Source organism: Ambystoma mexicanum, chromosome 1p (genome assembly GCF_040938575.1).
Source record: "Ambystoma mexicanum isolate Mex_15411 chromosome 1p, UKY_AmexF1_1, whole genome shotgun sequence".
NCBI lineage: Eukaryota > Metazoa > Chordata > Amphibia > Caudata > Ambystomatidae > Ambystoma > Ambystoma mexicanum.
The window spans coordinates 156,188,236-156,204,717 of record NC_090921.1 but is presented as its reverse complement, the minus strand read 5'-3'; the positions used below and the strand labels follow the sequence as shown (position 1 = coordinate 156,204,717).

General features: G+C 48.1%; 1 protein-coding gene across 3 annotated transcripts in view; it reads right to left on the bottom strand.

The window, feature by feature from the left end:
- NEURL4 (neuralized E3 ubiquitin protein ligase 4) overlaps window positions 1-16,482 on the bottom strand; it is a 1,090,504-nt gene that overhangs the window by 908,812 nt on the left and 165,210 nt on the right. The gene's annotated exons all lie outside the window — the stretch shown is intronic.

Sequence of the window (16,482 nt, the reverse complement as noted above, 5' to 3'; positions counted from 1 at the left end):
ACTGTCAATCATACCATCCTGCTCAACCTTCTCCGCGATAACCTGGGTATCACTGGTCAGGCTCTGGCGTGGCTGACGTCTTTCCTCTCCAATTGACCTTCCCAGGCCCAACTAGGGTCCTTCCTCTCCGACATCTTTTTCTCTACCTGTGGTGTCCCCCAGGGATCTAACCTCTCTCCCTGGCTGTTCAACCAGTACCTGGCACTACTTGCCCACCGCATCGCCGCTCTCTGCCCTAACCTTCAGTGCTATGCGGATGACACCCAGCTCATTTTCAGGCTACCATCTGCCTCCTCTTCTCCTTCCCTCATCTCTGTCTTTCTGCTATCCAGGAATGGTTTGGCGCCAATGACCTCTGCCTTAATGCCAGTAAGACTGAGATCTACTCATCGGTACGCCTCTCTTGGCCCTCTTCCTGCTCCTACCTGCAAGTCAAAAAACCTTGGGGTCATTTTCGATTCCAAATTCTCCTTCTCTCCTCACATATCTGACGTCTCCAAGAAGTCACACTACCAGCTACACCTCCTCAGAGGTATCCTTCCTTTCCTCTCCTCTCCTTCCCCCAGAGGCTCACTGTCTGTAGAGCCCTGGTTCTCTCGAAGCTGGACTACTGTAACAGCCTCTATCTAAATCTTCCTGCCTCTACTCTCCGCCCTCTACAACTCATCCAGAACAGGACTGCGAGACTTGTCCTTGGCCTCAAGCCCAGGGACCGTATCTCTCCAGGACTGAAATCGCTACACTGGCTCCCAGTGGCTGCGAGGATTAAGTTTAAAACCCTCTGCATTGTCCACAAGGCCTTCTGGGACCTTGGGCCAAAATACTTTCAACTATCTTTCAAAGTAACTTCCAAATCGAGCGCTCCGCTCATCCGCCTCCAACTCCCTCAGGGTCAGCCGCTTCTCCAAGCAACGTGCTAGGGGTAGATCTCTCTCCGCAGCAGGGGCCTCTCTCTGGAACAGCCTTCCTGCCTCCCTGAAACTGGAGGAGAACCATCCCCGGTTCCGGAAGCACCTCAAAACCTTCCTCTTTGCCTCCGCTTTCTCTCCCTCTCTCCCCTGCTAAAATTACTGAAACTGTACTGAATCGGCTACTGGACCACTCACCGAACTCGGTCCTTTGGCCCAGCCACTCTCCCCTGCACTGCCTCCCTGGCAACCCCTGCACTGTATCCCTACAGCCCCCCTTCCCAGCACTTGTCTGCACTTACCTTGCACTTGCCACCAGCTGGCCCTTATTTATTTATTTTTTTTGTTATTCTACTAACCCTATACTGCACTTTCCCTCGCACTTGCGCGATCTGAATGACACTTGGCCTAGTAGGATCGTTGTCTGTCTCCTCTTGTACCCCACCTGCCTCGTCGCGCTTTGAAAAACTTGTATATAGGCGCGTTATAAATGCCATATCATATATCCAACTGCATTTGCTTTTCAGCTCAGTGGAACACAGTTCAAGATAAGCAATAACTCTTTACACTAATGAAGGATTGCACCAGGTAGACCAAGGTCAACTACACCTACAGAACATGTTTTAGGATTACACACAGCTATTCCACGCATGTAAAACCTAATATTTTAACATACTATTACAGTTCCTTTTCAGATCAGTTGAACACAGATTGCGGTAAGCTATAACTAACTTATTCTAGGATGGCACACAGCTAATTCAAGGCAAGTAAAATCTATATACTTTTTAAAAAAAGCTATCAGCAACTTAAAAGGTAGGTATAAACCTAAGATTGTTTTAGCATCTGTATAAGACGGACCAGGGACAGAAAAACCCAATGTTACACTTTATGAATGACTCAATGTTATTCTAGATATGTAAAACCTAAGGCAGACTTATTCTAAACAGGCTATACAGCAAGTTAGGGGAAGCAAGTCACACTTGCGAAACATATACACCTATTCTCTGAAAGAAATAGTGAAGCCAACAGCATTACAATTCGAAAAGAGGCACAACCAATTAACAGGTGAGTAAATTAACCTTTTATATAATTTTCAGAATGGCACCACACACATTCAAGTTAAGAACTTTTGTAACTGTTCACTCTTCGGGTTGCATTTACCAATTAACTCTTTCTTAAGTAAGAAACTTTCAAACACTTGTTACTCTTTTCAAGACAATCATTTACTTATCCAGTCCTTCCCTAGTCTATTGCATGAGTTCACTCAGAAACAGAAGAGGGACCCTAGTTGTCTAGGTGCCAGCTGTAGGCAGGCTGAGATGAACAAGTTACTTACCAACTGGTAACATTCTTTCGACTGGATGTTCCTCCAATGCATTCCACATCTTTGACGCATTCCACATCTTTGACATGTAATGTCCACAGCTGTTCACTTCGGAAACTTTTTCGGCGGAAGGCGTCCTGCATCAATGAGGTCGGTTCAATGTCCCTCGAAGGCCTCCGTCGAGGGGAACGTCACAGGATGTTACAAATGGACGCACAGAGTCCATAGCCTCAGTTTACGTTTTTTCCCCCAGAACCTGTGGCACCAGTCTGATGCCTGCTGGACTGCACTTACTCTTGCAGAAAACAGAAGCTGCAATTGCATAGGAAATTCTCCTGAGGGGCAGGCTGGGAGGGCGATGTGGAATGCGTTGGAGGAACATACAGTCGAAAGAACGTTACCAGTTGGTAAGTAACTTGTTCCTGTGCGCAGGATGGATCAGCACATGGAAGTAAGCATCCTTGAGGTCCAGAAACACCAACCAATCCTGAAATTGAAGGGCCTGGAGGACTTGAGAAAGAGTGACCATCTTGAACTTGTGCCAGAGAAGTTTGTTCAACCAACGCAAGTCCATGATGGGTCTCAATCCCCAGTCTTTCTTTGGGATAAGGGGAATACCATCCCTTTTTCCTCTCCGCTACAGGCACCAGTTCTATAGCGCCTTTCTCCAGCAGGGACAAGATTTTCTGCGCAAGGAGCAGATCCGGAAGCTTCAAAGAGAGTTTCCCCGGTAGATTGTCGTGAGGCCGCTGAAGGAAGGGAAGGTAGTAGCCGTGGGCTATGGTATCTTGACTGTTTGGTAGCGGCTGCGGCAGTGCCTGAAGGCAAAGAGGCAGCTGCCTGAGCGGATTTGTCACTACGATTTCCCAGACCACCCCGGGTACTTGTTTGCAGGCCCCTTTGACTGGCAACCCATCTTGTCCTACCAACGAGTAGTAGTAACGAAAGGAACCTCCCCTCCACTGCTGTCCCCTAGGACGAAAAGGCGGAGGTTGACGCACCGCGGCGCTCAAAGATTTTGCCGCAGCTTTTGAGGTCTGCAACCTCTCAAGGCTCTCGTCAGCCTTGCTGCCAAACAAATGTGCGCCATCAAAGGGCATGTTGAGAAGACGGGCCTGCACATCTGGAGCAAACCCCGACTTCCGCAACCACGCAAATCTGCGTACAACGGTGCTCACAGCCATGGATCGGCCAACACTGTCGGCCGTATCCAAACCAGACTGAAGGGATTCAACACATGGAATCCTTGCCATCGTGCACGAGAGCAAGGAACCCATCCCTTTCTTCCCCCTCGGGAATATGCTCAGCTGCCAAAGAAACAATTCCACAGAGTGCGAGAAAACCTGCTCCCAGCAGAAAATGCCTTCTAGGCCCAACCGTCGAAGTGCTTGTCATCCCGATCCAGAGGGATGGTAGGGTACGCCGCCTGCCTCGAGATGGCTGCAGCCGCCTGAACCACCAAACTCTCGGGAGTGGGGTGAGTAGATAGATAGCTGGGGTCACTAACGGAAGGGCAGTATTTCTTGGTCAAAGACTTATTCACAGCCGGAAGAGATTCCGGGGACTGGCAAGCAGCTGCCACCCTTTTCTGCAAGGTAAAATGAAACGGCAAAACGGGGTCAGAGGACGGACCTTGATCCAAGATGTCCGTCAGAACATCCTGCACAAATTCTTCAGGATGACTAGACCAGCCCAGATACTCAGACTCGAGCCATGAGTCTCCTATAAGAAGCCTCTGCATGAGCCCCAGGCTCAGCTCTACCAAATTCCACTTCCGGGGAAGTGTCCAGCCCACTTGCATCATGGAGGGTCTGCCTCAACTCCAACTGACTGTCTCCAGAAAAAAGTGGCTCATCATCAAGGTCACCAGGTTCCTCAACCTAAGACGTCCTCTTCATAAATATCATCCAGAGGGAGTTGATAGCCAGGTCTGGGGACAGAGGAGGGCCTGGAGGCTAAAACAGGTCTCACAGACTTAGACGTAGCCTTCCTTGGAGGATCCACGATATCCGGGTACTCCAATGGCAAATTTAGAGAAAGAATTCCCGAAGGCGGCGATAGCGCCTAAGGCTTTGACATCGAGAGCGTCGCCAACCTCGACGTCGTGATTGCCGAAGGCTTCGCTGTGGACAGAGGTGCCGATGGCTCCGTGGGCTGATACGACGGCAAGGCGTCGGTGTCCGAATCTGACAGACACAGCACCGAACGAGTCGACGCCGGCCCCAAGCCCTCAATAGGTTGCTGCGGTCTCGCTGGGGACAAGGACCAAGACCTAGAGACACGTCTCTTGCGACTTTTCGATTCCTTGACGGTACGGGACCTCGGCAGCTCCCGATGTGTGTCGCGGCGCGAACCCGATCCCCGAAGGCGTGCAAGCCACGGAACGAGACCGATCCTGGCCGTCTTCGTCAGAAGGCGTGACCGGACCCATGTCCTGCGATTGAAAAATCGGCATCATGGATTTCTTAAACGCTGCCCATTCCTCCAGAATCGAGGACTTTGTGGGGCATGTAACCTTCCTCGAGGCACCATCCTCCGAAGAGGACTAGGAAGGCGACCGTTGACAGGGCTTCCTAGAGTGTTGGGATGAGGAGGACGAGTGGCTGGAACCACTTCGGGACTGAGATCCCCGGGACTCCTGCCACGGAAAGTCGCCGCTCAAGTCGTTGGTGGAAACCCCCTTAGACTTGGAAGTCCGGGACTTAACAGGCTTAGAGCCCCTACCTACCTGGAGCTTCCTCTTCCGCTCCTACAAGGCCTTGGCAATCAGCGAATGGCATTTCGAGCAGTCGTCAGTATTGTGCGACTCGCCCAGGCACCACAAATAAATGCGGTGGGGGTCGGTGAGTGACCTCTTCGACTTGCAGTCCCGGCAGGTCTTAAAACCAGACTGCGGAGTCGGAGGGGTCAAAGAGAAAGACATCTTCTACAAAGAAAACACACGAGGCGCGCTGAGTCTCATGAAGTGAACACGTTCGCGGAAAAAACGGAACGGGTGACGTGCGTCCTATTTATAACATCCTGTGACATCGCCCTCGACCGAGGCCTTCGAGGGACATGGAACGGACGTAATCGACGCAGGATGCCCTCTGCCGAAAAAGATTCCTTAGTGCACCAGCTGTGGACATTACATGTGAAAGATGTGGAATGCTTTGGAGGACAATCCATTTGCAAGGGTTCTGTTGCAGGCAAAAGTCTGAGTTCCTGTGGAAGACTGTTCAAACAAGTAAGTAGTACACTTTAAGGTTAGAGTCCAGGGACTTCTGAGAAGACACTGTAGGAAGATTCCAGCATTGGGCCTGGGTGAACTGGATGAGAGGACTACCAATCACAAGAACACCCAAATGCTTTACAGAAATCACACATGCTTAAGGTAAGTAAATACCCCAGCCAACACTGTACTTTAGCACGGAAGAGGAATTGCAGCAAGAAACTCGGTCCTTGAATTTCTTGTCATGAACACTGAATATTGCCGATTGGATTTGCGTCGCTAATCTGGTCCAGCAGATTGGTGAGGGGACCTCAAAGTCTGGAAACACATCTGTAGTGGTCCAGCACGATGTCACCAAAGATTCAGCTTGATACGGAATTCCGAAGACCATGCACCGCACAATGGCTCAAGTTATTGGGGTTTTGCACAAGGTCGCAGCACAATGTGGTATGGCTCAAAATGCATGTCATCTTGAGTCTAGTGGGTCTCACCATGCTCTGGGTCGGGGTCATCATTTTCGGGGGCCCCCGGAATGCTTGAGAGGAAGGGTAACAGCTGCCTCTCCTGTCGCTGGAAATCATTTCAGCCTCGTTTTCTTCATCTTGTTGGATTTAGGTCCAGTTGTCGACTTGTCTGCAGCTTGTATGGTTCAGAGTTTTTATCAGGAAGTACAGCACAACTTATGCAATCTCTCCTTGCATTTTACAGCAAGGGGTGGTCTGGCTGTCCAATGAGAACAGCCAGCCCCGCCCCCAACTAAGAGTTTGTTCCTTTCTGGTAAGGTGAAAGACAAAGGGCTGCAGAATTTTGGACTCCTCCCTCACTTCGTGCCTTTTCAGACAGTCTGGAGCCTGGGCGGGGAATACACAGGATTCATGCCGAAGACAAAAAAAACACGGAGGTCGTTCCAGTCTGACATGGCAGGGGAAGACCTCGAACAGCAAGCACACAAGATATGGCGAATAAAGAAGGAGCCCACCATTTTAGCAAAATTGGTACCTTCTCTCATATCTTACTAGGTTATTTTTGAGTTAAATGAGCATATATACATATATACACACACACACACACACACACACACACACACACACACACACACACACACACACACGTTATAGATCATTTATATTGCTTTATATATGTACTATTACTAACGTAGCTACCAGTGTGTTCTTTACATGAATGTGCTTACTTTAAACTATGCGCGTAGCCCGTGTTTATTCTGCTCTTTCTTGTGAGGAAACTTCGCACTTTGTTTTCTCATTCCGATGCTGGCTTCTGTTTACAGGCCAAAAGCAACAGATTGTGTCCCCACAGGTTATGAAATAACGGTGATGCAGTATACCCATTATCTATGCTCACCTCATTTTCTCTAACCTAGAAAAACGAAAACGTTTTGCACAAAACTGTTTCAAAAGGGATCACTACTGTCTGAATATGCTACTCCTTAATTCCAGATTGTGTCCCGGTTTTCAATATCTATACACATTAGCATCTTACGTGCATATAATAATGCAATTATTATTATTATAAGGTCATTACTTTAATTGTGTCACTTAACTAGATATGAAATCTAACCATAGACATCAAAAGGTATTTCTCATTATTTAATAAAAAACATAAAACAATCTTTTATACATGAGCCTCAGTAACGTTTTACAAATTATTTTACAATATCTTCTTAGAACGGGCTCAACTTTAAATACATTACAGTCGAATCAACAACATCTGAATAAATCAAGCACCATAGAAAACAATAATAATTGAGAACAAATAAAACAAAAACGAGGAAAGCCAAAGAATTAGAAGAAAAACAAATGAAAGAAAAAAACTTTACATTTGAACAAAGACATGAGTCTCACAGGAATTAAATTCTTCTTCTGTGTCAAAAGGATATTTTTAAGGTTACTCAGTTTTAACCCTATTTCAGTTATGGTAGTCCACAAATATACATTCCAAGGGTGCCAAAAAAGGAAGGAAACCAATTATTGTTCCTTGTAGGGTTTGAAAATAAAGGGCTAGTGTCAGTTTAGTTTACCAAAGGGTTTTATTGCATATACCTGTAGTCCTAATCTTCCGTAGAGCTCTCTAAGGGAACTGCATAGGATTCTGCCCAACATACAGCAATTGGAGACTCAACAGAGATCTTCTGCCGGCTTCAACGAGTATGGGGCCCCATGACCAAGGATCTCTTTGCTTCCCGCCTCAACACCCAGCTTCCGGAGTTTTACAGCTGGAGACCGGACCCAGCAGCCGCAGCAACGGATGCATTCCTACAACAGTGGACCGGGGGAGTTCTTTAAACCTTTCCCCCCCTTCACCATGATAGCGAGGACCCTGGAGAAGGCCTGTCAGGAACAGTCAGAACTTGTCCTCATAGCCCCGGTCTGGACATCTCAGATCTAGTATCCAGCTCTTCTGGAACTTTTTTCTGATTTTCCAATCCTTCTACCCCAGTCTCCAGATCTCCTAGCGGATCCGGCGGGCCAACGCCACCCCCTTCTCCTCAGCAAGTAATTAATTTTGGTGGCCTGGAGGATTTCAGGTCAAGATGGAGGGTCCCAGGCATCTCTCTCAAGGCAGTCAGTCACATCGAGGACAGCTGGGCCCCCGCTACCTACAAGAGGTACTCTAACTCCTGGAGCGCCTGGACACGCTGGTGTTTGCACCGAGGGCTCCATCCGGTTTCAGCACCTAGAGAGGACATTTTGAACTTTCTGGACAGACTAGTAGAGCGAGGCCTCGCCTATAGTACAGTTAACGCTTAATGCTCCACAATTTCAGCCGGCCACAACCTCGTGGAGGGCCTACCAGCGGGTGAACACCACCTTAGTGTGCAGACTACTTAAGGGCATCCGCCTATCAGTACTGCCTCTGTACCGTTACAAAACTCTGTAGGATGTTAACAAAGTACTGAATCTTTCTCTTTCCTGGTCTCAGAACGAGGAGTTATGTCGCACTGCTCTTTCCGGTAAGCCCACTACGCTACTATGGTTGGTCTCCTGCAGACGAGTCTCTGATGTCAGGGCGCTCGACCTAGCTGGCAGGTCCTTTTCGCCTGGCGGCATAGTATTTCATATATCCAGGCGAACCAAATGCAATTCTAGAGTTATCCCATACCCTGCCTTTACAGAACAGCCTAATATCTGCCTCCTCAAGTGCTTGAAGGTCTACGCGGAGGTGACCACGCCACTGAGGGCCTCTCCTAACGGGTAACTGTTGATAGCACTTTGCAAGCCGCATAAAGCAGTTTCCGTGCCAACACTGGCGCACTGGGTACACTGGACGCTCTCACGGGCAGGAACATATACTGATTTCTTTGTTGCTCACTCGGCGAGAGGCACCATGGCACCCAAGGCCTTGCAGGTCGTAGTCCGTTTAGAGGACATCATGAGGATGGCCGACTGGGCAGGCAAGTCTATTTTTAAACAATTCTACCTGAAGCCGGTAGAGCAACCTGCATCCATAGTGGTAAGTAGCTTTAAACCAGCATAATGTGAGCCTCCGGTCTTGACATAGAATAAAGATTTTACAGAACAACTTCCTTAGAAAGTCTTAATTCTATATTTACAAAATAGGCACAAGTGTTTCCAATTTTCCATCATGCCTGGAACCTTACATAGAACGCCATACCCATTCATTACTGGGTATACCCCTTCTTGGACCTCAAACGTCTACGGTACAAAACTGGTTAAATCTGAAACGCATATAGACTTGTCGATATACATAACTGACAGAGCATGTCTTTTAGCCTTCCCACTTGTCCCAGGGTCCCCAAATCCTTTTGGTTCAGTCACTGGGAGAAAGGGTGGCTGAAACAGAGCACTATTCCCGGGCCGATTGCCCCAATTGCCAAGAGTCTCTTGGGGCTCTCTCGCGTTGCCACCAATGGAACTCCTGCCGTTCCTCCAAACCGTGTCTTGTTTCGTCTGGCAGCCGGTGCCTTCCACCGTTGTCTGTCCTCCGGTATAGGACGCCTCCAGACACGTGCCTGTGAGCGTTTCCCTCCACCAGCATGGTTCGTTCCGGTGGGTCTGTTTCGGAGCGTGTCTCCGGCTTTGTGTCCACTGTGACTCTGCTCCTGCATCTCCGTCAGGCTGCGTCCCCCTCCACCACTCCTGCCACATCTCTGTGCACAAGGTGCATCATTTTTATATCTCTCGCACAGACGATTATTAGAACAACTAGACTGCACCTTTGACTTGTTCCACATTAATTCTCCTCTCCTCCTCCTTTCATCCCAGTACTATGAGCATCATGGATATTCAAGTCCATAAAGTTTTCACTCTTTTTTAAGATTATATTGTTTCAATTGTTGGTCGCACGCAAGTTTGTCATAAGCAGAAGACTTTTACCCATGAGAGAATCATAGTTAGGGGACATCACATATGGCTTATTGGATTTCTAAGGGGTAAGACTTCTTCTGTTTAGGTGGTTTCTCAGATAGCGTTCTTTGGATTTGAACCTGGGATGGACTTGTGTAGTAACAGCATGCCATTAAGTATTAGAGGGTTTAGGCCATCAAGTCGTCCATCGCGCCATCTGACTCGCAAGACGCTGCCCGTCCCTCTCCTCCCAACACCCGGTACAGCTGTACCCCTCCGCTGCAACCTACCTCCTGCTGTAGATCTTTTCTGTTACCACTGAAAAGTGCTCCGTTATACATCTGTAATGTTGTATATATCTGTAAAGCGCTTCATTGCTTCACAGAGCTAGGTCCATGCTCAATAAATACCATAATAATAAAAGGAGCATCATCCTCAAAAAGAACACTGCGTCCCTCCCAAAGGAGTTACCACTTCACCCCAACAGCCATCTCCTCTCATGGGATCCATCCTCCCTCAAAATGCCACCCCCAGGGTCAGGGTCAGGATCAGGTAGCAGCTGCCTTCCCCTGGCCACATGGGAGGAAGCTTTAGGCTGTAGATCAGTGATGACTCAGCAGGATTCATCACATAACCCGAAAGTGTATTGTAGCATCACATGATGTTCCTATATCCCATTCAAGTAGCTATATTGCACCACCTAGTTGCACTGTTTTGTCCAATAAAATTCTCTCACTTTCCTTTTGATTCTCTGGGGATTGGAGATTATCTACTCCTATTACCTCCTATTTCTGCTACTTTTATTCATTGAACATGTGTATGGCGCCTATACAGCAGAAAGTGTTCCATGCGCCACAAGACCGTGGGGGGGGTGTGGTGGGGGGGACAGAGGAGGATAAACAATAAACGGTCCTAGTAGGCCTTGTGACATTTGAGAGGGAAGGTAAGGAGAGAGGATGCAGGAGGTAGGGGGCCCCAGAGGCTAAGTGCTAAGGGGAGCCAGTTAGGGCAAGTGCACTGGGGGACAGGGTAAAGGTCAAGTGCAATGAGGGGAGGTGGGCCAGACTCAGTAGTCGTGTCAGGGAGGATTACTAAAATCAACTACTAGTAAGGGGGGTGCTGGGGTAGACTGGTCGAGGAAGGGCCTGGTGCCCGTTATGACTCAGAAGAGTTTCCTAACACAAATGAATGGGCAATGGAGTATATATCTGTGATTGTGGATAACTACAAATTACTGTCAAAACACATAGACTGTCCCTATTTGGAAGCACACCCCAACCCTGTCAGGGTAAGCTCTCCCTACGTGGCCGATGGTGCGCCGCCTATCTAATAGGGATAGCAAGAGATCTTTGCCTCGTCAACAAATCCACAATAACATTGATCACATAAGGTTAAACCAGAAGGCATCAAGCTGGAACAACTTCAATCCAAAAGTACTGTGGTTCTTGGGGTACATTATCTTTTTGCCATTTGGGGTTCTTCCTAACTTTGGGAGTGCTACTCACTACTCTTGAGTTGAACTCAACTCACTTACACTGGCCTTTCAGCTTGTGCATTCTCAAGGTGACTCCTCGAGTTGCTGTGATTTCTTTTTGAACACTGCCTATTTAAGAAAAATTTTCTAAGAAAAAGAGCATCAGAACTTTGACTTTTGCCGTTGACTTTGGCTGTCCTGGCTCCCTAAAGGCCTCCTTCTGCGCCTATTAGCTTTGCAGTGCGTGTTCCCTTACAGGTGTTGTTTAACACTTAATTCTGGGTTAAAAGACTGCCTATATCCCTTTGAGAGAATCAAATTGTTGTTATAGAATACCAGTCTGTTCTGAACGAACAATAACCCTTCCCTATTTAATAACTCAATACTGCAAAGGTGATACAAAATATTTGTTATACTGACGTCACCCTTGGTGGGGGAAAATGGGCAACATATGAATGAATTACTCACCTGCTTTATTGTTCACTTTACTGTCAGTTATTGCTTTTTAAAGAATGCTTCAAATATCTTTGTGTATAATTAAATACATTTGTATAACTTTAAGTGTGTAAGTGTTTACTTGGATACCTGTATTAATTTAATTCTACAGCTCTACAGCTCACATTACCCTTACGATAAGTCTGGCTGCTCATTCACAATACCAACTTGTGTAGTACAGGCCTATAATAAAAAGGTGGGCGAGACCACCAGGAGCCGCAGACTGAATGGCAGCTTGAGCCGTCACCTCCCTCACCGACCGCAGAAGTTAGACAAAAATGGTTGGTGCATTTAACCGATTTACACAATTGGACACAGTGAAATAGGTTTGAAGGGGCTCTGGGACACTGGAGACGAAGTGGAGCCACAACAGTGCCCTCTTTCCTGCTCAATGCTGCCCTGACTCATGCATTGCCTGAGATACGGCGTTAATGGCCGACACTGCAGCGATACAGAGAAAGCCGCCCGCTTTGCTGATACATGGCATGCCATTCTGAGATCACACGGATTGATCACCAGTGACTAGCAGTAAGGAGGAGTGACTGATTGTGACCCCCCCCCAGAGTAGCCGCATTAATTCCCTGAACACCAGGCTGTAAAAGACACTGCTCCGGGCAGTGAGAATAAAGATGCGATAACCCCAGCACTCAACACGCAGGGTGTTGAACTCCACACACCTTGATTCACTACGATGAAGACGACAACCCACAGCGGGAACCTCCACCCATCAAAACTGGGTGGAAGCGGCGACTGGACAGTGACCCGGCACACCAAACAAGCATTTCAATAAAAAGCACTGCAGGCGCATTCACATTTATCCAGGCAGGAACATGGTAGAGCGCAGTTGGGGAGTGCAGAGATCTCTAGCACCCTAAGCTTTAACAAAGGAGGATTAAAAAAAAAAAAAAAGAAGGGGGTCGGAAAGAAGGGGTTGAAGGGGAGAGGAAGAACACCTTCTCAGTCTTGGGAGGAATAACGCTTATGTGCAGACCTCAGCAGGTTCAACCAAGTCAGTCTACAGAACGGTTTGAAGGAGCGGCGCATTGAGAAATAAATTAGCAAGTGAACAGGGCATTGCAGCACAGAGTACATCAGGTGCCTGAATGAAGCAGCCTTTTAGAAGATATACACATCCGTACAGCACAGCAGCACCGACCAATCGCCTAGCAGGAAGGTACCACCGAAAGCACGTATTCCCAACCCTCACAGAACTCAGATTGCAGAGCTTCCGCCATCAATCTATAGAAATGGAACCAGCGCAAGCAGCGACTCCGCTGGACATCCTAGGAGTAGACCAAGACAGTTCAACTAAAGCAGACACACTACTTCTGCTAGGAGAAATACGGTCAATTAAATCTACTCTAACTGAGAAGGTCACTGATCTGCAATCAAGAATGGACAAGGTTGAGAACCAGATTGAAGCTCTTGACAATCAGTTGTCCGGGGACCTCACTGTAATAAAAACTGAGGCTTGCCTCCAAGACTTGGAGCAAAAAGAGACTTGGAATTGAAAATGGACGACTTGGAGAACAAGGAGCGGAGGTCAAATATTTGCATAATGGGCCTAAGTGAACAGTCAGGCGAGTCCAGGGCATCCCTGGAGAAACGAGTGAAGACTCGAAGTGGTTCACTTTTTGACCCCCAACCCCAAATGTCCGTGGACATGTAGTTTGATAGAATCCATAGAGCAAGGGGTCCAGCAAACGGCCCGAGATCTGCCCTTGCTAAGTGCCACCACTTCAGAGAAAAAATGTGCATTCTGCAAAGGGCAAAGGAACAAGAACCCATTGACTTTGAATGAACAAACATTAAAATATTCCAGGACCTGTCGGCAACCACCCTCATCCAACAAAGAGGCTGCCACCCGCTCATGGTTTGACTGCAAGAGCAAGGAGTGCGGTATAGAGGAGGGTGCCCTCTTTCATTAATCTTTGAACATGGCAAGGAATAATATTGCATCACCTTGGAGGAAGAAGCTCAAGGGGTCCTGGAAAGCCTGCGAGTGGGCATGCAGGCATCAACCAGGGAAGAATTGTGCATGCCACAGGGTCCCACTGATAAGGAAAATACTTTTACACAAAGACTTCCGCAAGGCTTTCTGGGGGTGGGTCCCGCACTACATTCAACATTCTCTTCCCAAATACCTTCCTTCTCTGCTGCCTCCAAATATCTGAGGGTCAACCGCTTCTCCAGGCACAGAGTGGGGGTAGATCACTTTCCTCTGCAGGTGCCTCCCTCTGGAACGGCCTCCCTGCCCCTCTCAAACAGGAGTCGGACCACCTGATGTTCCGGAGGCAGCTGAAGACCTTCCTTTTCTCCTTTGCTTTCTATCTCTCCATCCCACGGCTGAAATACCTGTCTGCTGTACTGACTGGTTTCTTGGTTACCCCAGTCTCTCACTGGGTACCTGGATCCTCTTGACCAGTCTCCACTGCACTGGCCCCAGGCCTGTCACGCACTAGAGGCTGTAACCCCCTACAGTCCCCCACCACCTTGCACTTACCCAGAGCCTTGCTGACCTGGCTGCACTTATTCAGAGTAATGTTGCCCTGATTGCACTTTCCCCCTTGCATTCCCCCGTCCCCTTCACTTTGCGTTACCGCACTTGCACGATCTGAATGACACAAGGCCTAGTAAGATTGTTTGTCTTGTCCTCCCTCCGTGCCCTCCTTTGACTTGTTGGCCTAAAAACATGTGTACAGGCGCGTTATAAATTACTAATATCAAATCATATACATACACATATAAGATAGTGATTTTTGGAAAGGGAAACCATTGGTTAGTGTTCTCCTAGCCAAGGTTCAGGTTCTAGAGGCAGTTTTCGCGGCACAGCAAAATCATTCAAAGTAAATAAAAGCAACCCTGTGGATACTTTCTAGTTTTTAGGAAGGAAGATACAAGAAGGCTTAACCAACGTTGGAGACCCTGTTAAAGGACTCGCAAGGGGCACAAGCAGCGGCTTGAGTCGGAGGTAAGAGGGGGTTGCACTGGACACCTCAATGTGTACCGCAATTTCAGGAGCAACTTTAAGGAATTGGGTAAGCAATACCTTCTTCCCCACAGTACCTTAGGTTAGAAGAACATTTTCGTAGTGGAAGCTCTGTGATGCTTCAGCTCTGGACATGACCTCCAGATTCCTTGGTCTGATGACTGAAGGCAGGACAATGGACAGGATCTCTCAGCAGCAGTCTCGAGGGAGGATCTCTGGCACGACTTTCAGCAGCTTCTAGGGTCATTCTGCGGTTTTGGCACCTTTTCCGCAGCACCAACAAAGGATGCAATTTTCCTAGTTAATCTTCTTAGCTTCATGCAGTCCCCACCATCTGATGAAGGGGTTTGGACGAGTTGGAACAGATCTCTGGAGTGCCCTTGAGGGCTCAGCAAGATGTGAACGGATTCAGCCTTTCTACGGATCTTGCTCTAACTAAATGGCACCTGGCCTAGTGGGATCGTTGTCTCCGTTTCCCCCTCCCTTGCCTCGTCTCGCCTTGAAACACTTGTGTACAGGCACGTTATAAATGCCATATCATATCCTACAATGAGGCACTCAAAATGGGCAGCAGGTCTCCTGGTATTGGGGTTCCGCTGCTCTGGAGCTCAAATCAAAATTTGTCTTGGGACTGGCTGTTCCGACCAGCCAAAGGGAAGGAGGAGTCCTCTTCGATGCTCCTCTGTCGCACAGAAAACAGGGTCAGGACAGCAGTGGTCTCTTCACAGTGTTGCAAAGGGTCTGCAGGCGTCTCTGGTCGTCTTCCTCTTCGGTTACTTGAGCTTCCAGGGATCGACTAAAAGTTATACAGTTCCAGCACACACTCCTCTGCAGTCTCCCCCAGCAATTTACAGAAAGGGGCGTTTGCTGTCCAATCAGGACAGCCAGACCTCCAGTAGGAGCTGGTTTTATTCAGGCACTCTGGTAGACAAAGGACAGGGGGGTGTAAAACATCTCCCCCACACCCTATCTGCCCAGAGTCCCTGGAGCCTAGACGAGGATACCCAAGGGTTACCGCCAAAGGCAAAACGCAAACACCGGGCTTCTCCTCGCAGAATGGTAGACGAAGGGCTAACAAATAACAACCACAATAGTAATGGGGAGAAAAGAAGGGAGGCCCCAAGTTGGTAGTTGGGTGCCCCTATTGTGCACTACCAGAGATATGGACATGGCCTGTGGCAGAAAAAAGAACAAAAAAAGATTGCACCATATTTAGTAGGACACATTCACCGTCACCAGCCATAACTAGGAAGTTGGCGGGTGACTAAAAAGTCACAGGAGCAAAGAGAAGGGGGACACTTGGTATCCCATTGGCACTCCACTTAAGGTGGTGTGCCAATCTCTCAGACTATAATGTCTTAGGAGAGATACGAAGTACCTCTTTATCCTTAAGAACTGTAGTTGCTCTATAAATAAAATGATCTCAAAGGAGGACCCTAAGGGTCCTCAGCAACACTGCCCATAAGGAACTGGGTGCTGCAACAGTAAAATACAGATGCCTTTACGAGCTACGGAGAAAAACAGACTACGTAGTACTTGTAAAATACAAAGAACAGAGTTGCAAAAGACAGAGCCCAGAAGAATGAATGAGTGGAAAAAGGCTCCACTCATTCAAGAGTTCAGGAAAAAGGTCCAGCAGTCCAGCAAAATGTGCTGGGGGTCTCACTAGGAGAGGGGATGAAGCATACAAATGAGAAATCTCACTAACGGGTATGCCTACAATGCCAAACCCTGAGCGGCTCGCATAATAGCAGTG